This window comes from Panthera uncia (genome assembly GCF_023721935.1).
Source record: "Panthera uncia isolate 11264 chromosome B3 unlocalized genomic scaffold, Puncia_PCG_1.0 HiC_scaffold_1, whole genome shotgun sequence".
Classification (NCBI taxonomy): domain Eukaryota; kingdom Metazoa; phylum Chordata; class Mammalia; order Carnivora; family Felidae; genus Panthera; species Panthera uncia.
The window spans coordinates 57,134,151-57,146,822 of record NW_026057582.1 but is presented as its reverse complement, the minus strand read 5'-3'; positions in this window follow the sequence as shown (position 1 = coordinate 57,146,822).

The window sequence follows — 12,672 nt, the reverse complement described above, 5'->3', positions numbered from 1 at the left end:
TCTGCTTGGGATTCTCTCTCTCTCTCTCTGTGTCCCTCCCCTGCTTGTACTCTCTCTTTCTCTCAAAATAAATAAATAAATAAACTTAAAAAAAATTAAGAAACGGATATCCAGTACACTTGGTCATGTAGTTTTCACTCGTATGTGGCAAAATGAGGAAATAAGGTGGCGAGTTTTCCATAAAGCTAAATTTATTTAACATATAGGAATGTCTTTTGTGTTGCTATCATTCCTGCCTATTGAGAATTAAAATTTATCCTTTCTTTTGTGTTGGTGGGAGGTGCTAGTTAGAAGAACAAAGGAAACCGTGTGTTAGTCTTTCTCATTTTATTTTCTTTTATTTGTTATTGATCAGTGATATATGAAGTTTTAAGAACTTGTGATCTAGGGTGTTTGTATATTCCAAGGTCAGCAAACCAAAGGGTTGAGGGATTCTGGTGAAACTAGATATGGTGAAAAAACAATGAACTAAAATATAGGACAAGTAGTGGCAGCGGTAGCATTGTCTCCACTAGTTGTGTGACATTCGTGTCAGCCCTGTGTAGTTATAAGATTACCTTTCAAGGTAGTTGTTAGACCCAAGTAGATAATCAAGTTGTGTAATATTTTTGTTTTTAGTGTAGTCTACAAGGAAAGGATTGTGTTAGTTATTGATAGTGCTTCTTTGTATCTTTAGTGTCAACTCTACTTCCTTTAGAACCCTCTATAACCCAGAGAAAGGGCATGTCTTTCCTAGAGTCAGTATTACAAATTGTTCCTCATCCTTCTGGTGACATTGATTTGATTACATATCATAAACCATCCAGCAGGATTTTTATTGTCAGATTAAAATGAAATAATAGTGTCAGCATCAGAATGCCAGTGGTAGATATTTGTATAAGTGATTCCAGCTGAGAGGTTATATGGACATTGTTTCAGCTTTTGCTGTGCTCTGGTAGGGTGAAAGGTGAACTTTAAGTCTGAAGCACTCTTATGAGGATATTCTATATGAAAGATTATTTCTGTAATGAAAAATTGCCTTTCACTTTGCATGAATCACATTGAATCAACTGAAAATGATAGTATTAATGCCTTAAGTGATTGCACATCTACTCTGTGAAGATATGTTGCCAAAATATGCATTGCAGGGATACTTATAAAATTCCAGAGTACAGTAGGGTTAGAGCTAGAAGGGTGAAAGTGGCCACTTATTCCTCTCTTCTCTGTCATTGTCATTGTTATTAAAATCAAACAAACAAACTGCACAGGCCGCACACATTTTAGAGTTGATGAAATTTACCTCTTGTCTCCTCTATCTTCCCTTAATTCCTGAATGCAGTTTCCTGTAAGCATTAATTATTACTTTTTTTTCCTTACCTCCCAGAACCAGGGGTGCTCTTTGGTTTTGTAAGGACTGCTAATTAGGCCCCACCCCGTGGTGGTTCCTTCCAGGAAGTGAATGCCACAGGCTCCTGAACGCACCTTTTATCCTTTACTTCTGGTCTAGAAGAACCATACTTACTTACTTATTTTTTAACGTTTATTTATTATCGAGAGACAGAGAGAGAGCATGAGCATGGGAGAGGCAGAGAGAGAGAGGGAGACGCAGAATCCGAAGCAGGCTCCAGGCTCTGAGCTGTCAGCACAGAGCCCCACGTGGGGCTGGAACTCACAAACCGGGAGACCATGACCTGAGTCAAGTCGGACGCTCAACGCACTGAGCTATCCAGGTGCCCCATAAAACCGTACTCTGTAGGGCAGTTGATCTCAGCTAGATGTTAGGAAAAAGAGCAATGAAATAAATTCACACTAAGACGCCATTGCTAATAGCTAACAATGGGTTAGGCATCTCAAGTTCTATTTGTAAGACCCAAAACTGGACTGGCCACTATTGAAGTCATCTGAAGTCATCCACCAGAGACTAACTTAATCCTACTTGAGATGTAGCCTTTGTTCCTGAGTTAATATTTGAATGGATCACTGAGTAATAAACAGAGGATGTTCTGCATCTAAAGCAAATTTTGTTTGTAGAGAAGGTCCTTAAACTGGAAGATTAATGGGAATCCAATCTAATCTTCCTAGTAAAGACCAGATGAGAATCCTTGCTGGGATTAAAAACAGTAGTCTGACATGGGGTCCTGGTCTATGTCCATTTAAAACAGGTAATAGAAGATCAAAAGGAACAGAAAGGGGATAAAGGATAGGGAATTGATGATTTTATATGTATCAAGTCCTTAATTATTATTTATCAAACATATATTAAACACAGAGTAGGATACTAGGGTTTCAAAAGTGAAAGACTTGGCTCACTCTCTAGGGAGCAGGTCTACAGCCAGATATTTACCTTATAAATGTTGATACATGCTGTGATAAAAGTAAGTACAAGGTATTCTGAGTGTTCAAAGTAGTACCTAGTTTAGACTGGAAAGCTTTTATTTGGTATGTTAACATTAACTGAGTTTTAGAGGCTGAATAAAGGTTAACTAGAGGAATAAAAAAAGATCTCTTCCATTAGCTTGTTCCTTATCTTAATTGGAAAGTCATTAACCCTGAATTAGTCCATTTATTTGTTTTTTTAAAAAAGTATTTTCTAAGCTCACATGCATATTGCAGGATAAATTAAAGTTTGAAAAAGCAACTGGAGCAAAAAATAAAAAGCTTTCATATTCCTTTTGAATGCCCAACTGTGTGTGCATTTTGGTAATTATAGGCTCAATTACTCATGTGTGCATTTCTACCAGTCCGGCAAATGATGGTTAAAGGAGATGAGCATAGTAAACTCAGAAACTATCTTAAGTGGTTCAACATTCATTAACTACAAAAACTCTAAATTAAAACAAGTGAGGTAAATTATGAATATGAATTCAAGATGTAGGTATGGATGTGCAATACAATACCTAGTAGGGGTTCTTATACCTTTTTGGGTCCATAGTAATGCGCAAAAACGTTATAGAAACTTCATGATGAAATTTATGTCTATCTAGAGAATCACTTTTACTGAAAGATTTAGGAAAATATAGTTAATGGTAAAACAGAGATACAAAGCAATCCATGTTGAGTTGAGATAATATTTTTATATATAAATCTATATACACACATACACATGTATTTCCTTTACTTCTGTGGTTTATTTATGAAGAACAATTTAGGGGAAAAAAAACCCAAAAGACTAAAAGACAGAGGGGAATGGCAAAACTATCAGGTATTAGACAGCCTTAATCTTTATTGAATCTCTGTTTCCTTCATTGTTCATAAATATATGCAAAGTACTGTTAGATTCAGGGTACAAATACTGCATCATAACTCATTTCTCACTCCTTGTAATTGCTGCACTTTAAAGGTCTTTTAGAAAAGAACATTTTGACTTCTCTCAACTCTCTTGGCTGACATTTGCTTTCACTCCCTCTTTTTTTTTGTCATTTTCAGTCATCACAAAGGCTGATGGAAAAAGTATGAAAAAAAATAAAGCAAGACTGTTCACCTGGTGTCACTCACACAATTAACTCTTGGCCTAAATTTTTCATTTTTGGGTAGATTATGACATGCATAACTTTGACATGATCCTGAATATATCTGGGGATTTTTAAGGAACAAAATAACAAAGCAGGGATAGCCACTCCACAATCTTTGACCCAGGAGCAACATGTTCCATTAGCTTAAAGCTATTGACAAAAGCTTTAAGCAGGCATGGGACTGAAAGCAGAGTATTGTGATGTAGTCTTGCTTCTTTCTACATTTGTGCTGTTGAGTGTATTCCATTTGACTCTGATGACCAGTGTCAAGTACCTTTTTTATAATGTATGCAGAATTAGTGATGCCAGAGTTGGGCAGCTCTTCTTGGTTTTTACCATTTTCCAACAATATCTCTCCTATCTTGTTCTAGGTCTTAAAAAAGGAATAAAAGTAAAGAACAGGGAATATAAATATTTACTTAATTGCAAAGAAGTTTCTTTGCTTTCCTTCTCCTTCATACCAAATATCTATACTCCCAATTCAAGTGCAGAAGATTAAATCTGGCTGTGTATTCTGCCAAAGCAATGCCCTTATAACGTTTAACATTACATTGGCAATGGATGAATCCCTAAATTCTATGCCTGAAACTCATATTACACTATATGTTAACTAAGTGGAATTTAAATAAAAACTTGAAAAAAAATTTGGCAGTGATTAAGAAGATAATTCCATTTAATGTAACATCATAAGTTGTCAAATTTATTCCTAAGTATTGTACTAAGAGTACAAGACTTGTATGATGAAAACTGTAAGACATTGTTGAAAGAAATAACACCTAAATAAATAACAAGATATCCCATGATATTGGATTGGAAGACAATATTGTTAAGATGGTAATTCTTCCCAAATTAATCTACAGATTCAACATAATCCCTTTCAAAATCTTACCAGACATTTTTGCAGAAATTGACAAGCTGGACTTAAAATTTATATAGAAATGCAAGAGACTCAGAATAGCCAAATAATCTTGGAAAAGAACAACAGTGTTAGATGATTCAACTTCCTAATTTCAAAACTTACTACAACAATAGAAGAAAATGTAGAGTAAATTTTCATGACTTTGAGCTAGGCTATGGTTTCTTAGGTGTGACACCAAAAACACAGGCGAGGAAAGGAAAACAAAAATTGGACTACATATATATATATATATATATATATGTATGTATATGTATATGTATATTGCATATTGCCATCAATAAGGTGAAAATAGAGCATAAGAATGGGAAAATGTGGAAATCATATCTGTTAAGGTCTAGTATCTAGAATATATAAAGAGCTCTTAGAACTCAACAATGAAAAGATAACCCAATTTATAAATGTGCAAAGGAGAGGCGCCTGGATGGCTCAGTTGGTTAAGTGTCCGACTTTTGATTTCGGCTCAGGTGGGGATCTCAGTTCAAGCCCCATATCAGGCTTGGGATTTTCTCTCTCTCTCTCTCCTACCCTCCCATGCATGCTCTCTCCCTCTCATATTCTCTCAAAAATAGATAAATAAAATTGGCAAAGGATTTTCATGGATATACTTCAAAGAAAATATACAGTTCACAAACCTATGAAAGGATGCTCATGGGGCTCCTGGGTGGCTCAGTTGGTTAAGCATATGATTTCAGCTCAGGTCATGATTTCACAGTTCGTGAGTTTGAGCCCTGCATCGGGCTCTGTGCTGACAGGTCAGAGCCTGAAGCCTGCTTCAGATTCTGTGTCTCCCTGCTCTGCTTGCACTTTGTCTCTCTCTCAAAAATAAACATTAAAAAAATTTTTTTCAAAAGAAAGAAATTGCTAGTCATTAGGGAAAAGCAAATTAAAACTACAATGCAATACCATTTCAAACAACTATGATTACTAAGATGAAAAGGATAATAAAAGCGTTGAAAAGATGTGGAGAAATCGGAATCATCAACATAGCTATTGGGATTACGAAATGGCTAATATCACTTTGGGAAAATAGTTTGGAAGTTCCTAAAAATATTAAACCTAGATTTATTATATAATCCTGCAATTCCACTCCTGGATACATACCTGAGAGAAATGAAAATGTATATCCATTTAAAATCTTAAAGAGGAGTGTTTATAGCAGCATTATTCATAATAATCAAGAAATGAAAACAACTTAAATGTCCAACTGATGAATGCATAAATAAAATTTGATATATGTGTATAATGGAGTATTAGGTAATAAAAAGGAATCACATATTGATATATGTGATGAATTTACGAACTAGAAACTTAGGCTAAGTGAAAGAAGAAAGTTGCAAAAGGCCACATATTGTACAACTCCATTGATATGAAATGACCAGATTAGGTAATGCATAGAAACAAAAGGTAGATTAGTGGTTACCAGGGACTGGGGCGGGGGGGGGGGGGGGGGGGGGGAGGGAGTTGTAAGAATTTGCCAATGGTTAGAAGGGTTATTTTGAGGGTGATGAAAATATTCTAAAAACCATTGAATTATACACATTAAAAGTGTGAATTTTATGGAATATGAATTGTATCTCAGTAAATCTGTTATAAAACATGTAACAAAAAAGATTATATAAAAATGAGATTAGGATAAAATTCTTTTTTTCTAAGAGTTTACAGATGTATTTGTATTCCTTTTTTCATTTTGATGCTGATCCTTCTAAGCGGCCTGTGAGTTTGAATAGCACATATTATGGGAAAAGAAACATACGCAAAATAGTTTACTTGTCCTATTGCAAAATTTACTTGATTTTATACGTAAAGCTGTGTTTTGCAAATCTCTTGCCTCCTTTAGAAACACATAATTTGATATATCATGAGTCTCCTTTATTCTGTTTAATCAGATTTAAAAATACATTCTAACTTTAAAATACTATAAGGCAGCTTAGTGGTCACTTAATTATTTAACTGAAAGGCCAGAATTATTGACAGTGAAGGCCAGAAGAGTTAGATTCCAACACTTAAGCACATAATCAATTAACAGATTTGCGTTTAGATGATGGGTATTGTTGTAAGTCTAGTGAAAATATCTAAATTTGAATCTGCGAGTTGTCACTTATTAATTGCTCCATTTGTAACACTGACCTAAACACTTTGAAAGTGCTTTTGTTCAAATTAAACAAAGTACAGATAATTGATATTATTGTTAGAGAACTTCTAAATCTTTTAAAAGGGGAAATGTCACATTAAATTGCCAACATGACATATACTTATGCTAATACACCACAGATATTCATTTTTCCTCATTTGTTTAAATCCTAGTATTATCACTTATTTTATTTAAATTCAAGTAGGTTAACATACAGTGTAGTATTAGTTTCAGGAGAAGAATTCAATGATTCATTACTGACATAAAATACCCAGTGCTCATCCCAACAAATGCCCTCCTTAATGCCAATCACCCATTTAGCCCATCCCTCACTCAACTCCCTTCTAGCAACCCTCAGTTTGCTCTCTGTATTTAAAAGTCTCTTATGTTTCCCCTCCCTCTCTGTTTTTTATCTTATTTTTCCTTCCCCTCCCCTATGTTCATCTGTTGTGCTTATTCCATGTCTGAGTGAAATCATATGATATTTGTCTTTCTCTGTTTGATTTATTTTGCTTAAGACACTCTAGTTCCATCCACATGGTTGGAAATGGCAAGATTTCATTCTTTTTGTTTGCTGAGTAGTATTCCATTGTGTGTGTGTGTGCATGCACACACACACACATACATACCACCTCTTCTTTATCCATTTATCAGTCAATGGATATTTGAGCTCTTTCCATAATTTGGGTATTGTTGATACTGCTGCTCTAAACATTGGTGTGCATGTGCCCCTTCAAATTAGCATTTTTGTGTCCTTTGAATAAATCCCTAGTAGTACAATTGCTGGGTTGTAGGATAGCTCTATTTTTAATATTTTGAGGAAACTCCATAATGTTCTCCAGAGTGGCTGCACTAGTTTGCATTCCCACCAACAATGCAAAAGGTTTTCTCTTTTTTCTGCATCCTTGACAATATCTGTTGTTTCCTGAGTAGTTAATTTTGGCCATTCTGACAGGTGTGAGGTGGTATCTCACCATGATTTTGATTTGTGTTTTCCTAATAATGAGTGATGTTGAGCATCTTTTTATGTGTCTGTTAGCCATTTGGATGTCTTCCTCGGGAAAGTGTCTGTTCATGTGTTTTGCCCATTTCTTCACTGGATTTGGTTTTTGGGTGTTGTGTTTGAGAAGTTCTTTATAGATTTTGGATACTCTTTATCCTATATGCCATTTGCAAATATTTTCTCCCATTCCGTCAGTTGCCTTCTAGTACTACCAGTTTTTAGCCAAATGATTTTTTTTTTATTTTAGGAAATGATGACATGTCATTTCAAATCCTAGTATATTAGCTCTTCATTTACATTTTCTTTTTTTTGGTTTACAGTAATGAAGTCATGTTATAGATGAGCCAAGGCATAATGAGGTCATAAACATATATTTGCTGCTTAGAGAACAGCTTATTTTGAATTTAAATATCATTGAACCTCATAGATCCAACATATACAAATTAAATTCTTAGATCCTGACTGTGGAAAGGATAGCACTTTGGCCTAAAGCCTCCTTGACAGAATAACACTTATTTCATCAGTTTGTGCATTTCAAGCTTTATTACTTTAAGAAGAAAAAGCACGAACATTTCTATGACAGTGCCTCAGCTATGAAAGGAAGAAGCAAGTTGGTTTTCTTTGAAAATAAAGTCAGCACAAACATCATTTGAAATCTTGACATGGACTTTACCAATGGAGCCACTTTATGATAAAGATGCATCTATGACCAAAAAGAAACATCCTATTCATAACTTATACCCTTAAAATGGAATGTACTCTGGAAGCATGTGAAAGAAGACAAAATACATAAAGAAAGGAAGTGTATCTAGTAGCAGAATGTTGCTGTGGTGGTGCAGGAGGTATAAAGGTGGATCACTTCAGTCTGTAGATTTTCCTTCAAGGGTTAGAAGTGTTAGTGGAGCCATGGCATTTTTAAGTGGTGTGCCTGTGTGTGTATTCTCAGATGTCCAATGGAAAAGAAATGTGTGTGTACATATGTATGTCTTTGAAAATTAGACAAGTTAAGTATTAAAAATGTTAATATTAAACATTCATATTTAAAAAATGAAAGCACAATAAAATATTACACTGAAATTATATTTAGAATACACTTAAAGTTATATTTAGAAATACTCCCACATTTATGCATATCTTAGTATTTCAGAAACCCTTATGCTTTTCATAAATGGATGCTAATAGCGGATGCTTACTGAGCACACTAAAGAGGTTAGACATCAAACACTTTCAATGTAGGATATTGCAGTCAACTGTTTTGACTAACTTAAAAGTTTACAGCTGCCATTGACTTTTGGAATTGACCACATTGGCCAATTTTCTTTATATTTTAGTGTTGTTGTAAATAAATATAAGTAAGTTCAAATATGCAGATTTGCTTTCTTAATCTATTGCTTATATTTTTCTGTTGTTTCAGTTCTTTATTTGTTGCTGTTATTTTATTTTGCTTTTTTGTTTCATCCCTGTTTGTGTTATCATTCTAGTATTGTTTACAATGGCAGTCCCTTTTGAAATATTTCGCTAACAAGGTTCCCTAAGGCATATTTATTCTAGCTTCCTCTTTTTTCAAACATCATCTTGCTTGTGTTCAATGAAATCAATATAGCTAGTCAATTCTTTCAATATTCTTCATTGTCATGGAACTCATGTTTCATTCTAGAGTTTTCAACTTACACCTCTTTTTTGCTTTCCTCTCAAATGCACAGAGATGATATGATTCCATCAAAGTTCGTATGTTGAATGCATGTATGCTGAGAATGATTTCCTTGGAAACACAAATTTGAAAGCCTTTATATCTGCCTGCTTACCAACTAGTGGATTGACAGCTGTTTCTCTGTAGAAATTGTCAGTTTATTTCAGAACACTATGCACATTAATAGTAAAATGCACAGAAAAATCAGAATTGCTTCACTAGATACAGTAATGAGGAAGAGAAAACTTGATGTACTTCACAGATAGAATAAAACATTTGTTTTAAAACCTTAAAAATTTTATACTGGAGTATGAACTTTTTCTTAGTCTCTTCATAAGGAATTTGCATTCATTTAGATGGATTTGATGGCATAAAATGATTTCCCATTTATTTTTGTCTCTTACCATCATTGATTAACTATAAAATAATGGGATTTTTACTGATGCTTTTTAAAATTGGGGTCTTATTGGAATAAAGTACAATCACAATTCATGCTTATACAACGATAGATTAGACTTGAGTTCTTATGAATTTGTTTATAGATTAAAAACAATGTGACGTTATTTTAGCCTTTCTTTACTCATTTCATGGAAAATATATACATGTAAAAGTGACTTTAGAAAACTAGATAGACCTTCTGGTGTTTGCATAGGATTCTTAATTTTGTAGCTTTCATTCTAGCTTTTTCCCTTTGTCTATCTTTGTTATAAGCTACTCGCTAGACCTTATTCTTTAATAAATTATAGAATACAATGTCAGTTTAGAAAAAACTTAATGTCAAGTGAGATAGTGTCTGTATAATACAAAATAATAAATAAATAATTTTAATAAACTTAAAAATGCCAAACCAGTTAATAAAGAATCTTCATAAAAAAACTCTTAATCTATATATATATTCATGTTTCATCTATCTAAAGTGGGAGATAGACCAAAAAGCAGACTTAAAGACTGGTAGAAATGACAATGAGGGCTTGGCTGTGAAAATTTTAAAAGAGTGGTATTTAGTGGATTTTGGTCCATTTGCACTCTTTCATTTTGGTAACTCATTTTACTGATCTCCATTAAGAACAGTTTTTTTAAGCTTAAATTATGGAGACCTTTAAAGGTCATTTCTCCTGAGAATAATTTATCTCTCCCATTTATTTTCATATAAATTCATAAAAGATACACTTTGTTTACAGAGATTCTCTCTCCTAAGTTTGGAGAGTATTTTCCTTAATATTCTTTCCTACCAGTTCAGCACACTGGCATATACTGTTCTCTGCCAAACCCGGACAGAGAACTAAGTACCATGTGTGTTGGGTTCAAAGTTCTCAATTGCCTTTTTAACCAGCTATGCAAATGTCCTTCCATCTGGGGATCCTAGATGATTTATTAAGCCCTGAGACTGCCTTACTTTCTCTTTAACACTTCTAATATCTCTGCTGCTGGGTAGTTGTACCATTACTTAGGATCTCACCAGTGCTAAGCAACTTATAGGCAGAAGGGGAAGAGAATTGGTGCCTACAGTCTGAGCTTAATGAGATATTCATAATGCTGCATTCTATGACTCTAAATACAGAGGTTTTCTCAGCTACTACAAACATATCCAGGCAGGACCTGGTTCACACCTGATGTTTCTGTGACTCTATGCTACTTCTTCTCCCATCATCCTTTGTGACGGTCATCCATAGTTTGCATTGCCAGGGCCCTTACAAAGTACCAGTAGGACCGTAATCATTACAAGACCTCAGTGCCTCCCTATAAACTTGACACTTGACTTTTCATAGAGAGTAAAGTAGCGCAGTCTTTCTCTGCTCTAGAACTGGTAACCTGAATTCATCCTCTCTTTGTATCCTTCAGTCAGGTGTTTTTTTGTGCTGGTAAAGGGCCTGAGACTCCCTTCTGAAGATCCCTACTTGTGATTCAGTAGAATAGCCAACAAGTTTGGAATAGGGCCTAGCATCTGCCACAGAAGGATGAGGTGGGGCTTACCAAGTCATGCTGTTCCCTCCCATCCCCTGGATTGGGTATCCTTAACCATGGCATTGTTAATCACATTATCTAGTCCACATTAGTTTTTTTTAATTGTGATTTAATTGACATATAACATTAATTTCAGGTTTATAATATAACAATTTGATGTATGTATACATTGCAAAATGATTACCACAATCAGTCTAGTTAACACTGTACCTAGTTACAAATCTTTTGCATCATGATATGAAATTCTAAGATCTACTCTCTTAACAACTTTCAAATATACAATACAGTATTATTAGCTATTGTTACCATGCTGTACATAACATCCTCAGGACTTATTTTGTAACTGAACGTTTGTACCTTTTGATCACCTTTGCCCATTTGACTCCCCTACCCCTCACATATGGCAACCACCAATGTGATCTTTGTATCTGAGTTGTGTGTGTGTGTGTGTGTGTGTGTGTGTGTTTCACATATGTGTGATTTCACATATAAGGAAGATCATATGGTATTTGTCTTTCTCTAACTTATTTCACTTTGCTTAATGCCCTCAAAGTCCATGTGTGTGTTGTCACAAATGGCAGGATTTCATTGTGTTTTTTTTTAATAATGCAGTAGTAATCCACTGTGTGTGTGTATCATATTTTCTTTATTCATTCATCCATTGATTGACTCTTAGATCTTTGCCATGTCTTGGCTATTGTACATAATGCTGCAGTGAACATGAGGGTGCAGATATCTTTTTGAGTTAGTGTTTTTGTTTATTTTGGTAAATATCAGGAAGTGGAATTACTGGATCACATGGTAGTTCTTTTGCAATTATGTGAGGTACCTCCATACTGTTTTCCAAATTGACTGCAACAATTTACATTCCCACCAACAGTGTTTTCCTGTTACTTATTCTCTATATCCTCACCAACTTTTGTTATTGTTTTGGCTTTTTTGATAATAGGAATTCTTACAGGTGTGAGGTGTTCTGTCACTGTGGTTTTGATTTGCATTTCCCTGATGATTAGCGATACTGAGTACCTTTTCAAGTACCTGTTGGCCACCTGTATGTCTTTGAAGAAAGATCTATTCAGATCCTCTGCCCATTTTTAAACAGATGCTTGCTTTTGGTTATTGAGTTGTATGAGTTATTTATATACTTTGGATATTAGACCCTTATCAGATATATGATTTGTGAATATTTTCTCCCATTTAGTAGGTTGTCTTTTTATTCTGTTGATGGTTTCCTTTGCTGTGCAGAAGCTTTTTAGTTTGATGTAATCTCACTTGTTTATTTTTGCTTTTATTTCTTTTGCTTTGGTGTCAAATCCAAAAAATTCATCACCAAGACTGGTGTTAAGGAGCGAGGCAGAGGGAGAACACAAAGATAGCACCCTCCCTCCAAGGTCTATGGAAAAGATTACAGTTGGCTCTTAGGTGTGTGTTTAATTAGAAGCCTGCCCCTCAGGCAGCAGCTGTGAAGATAAA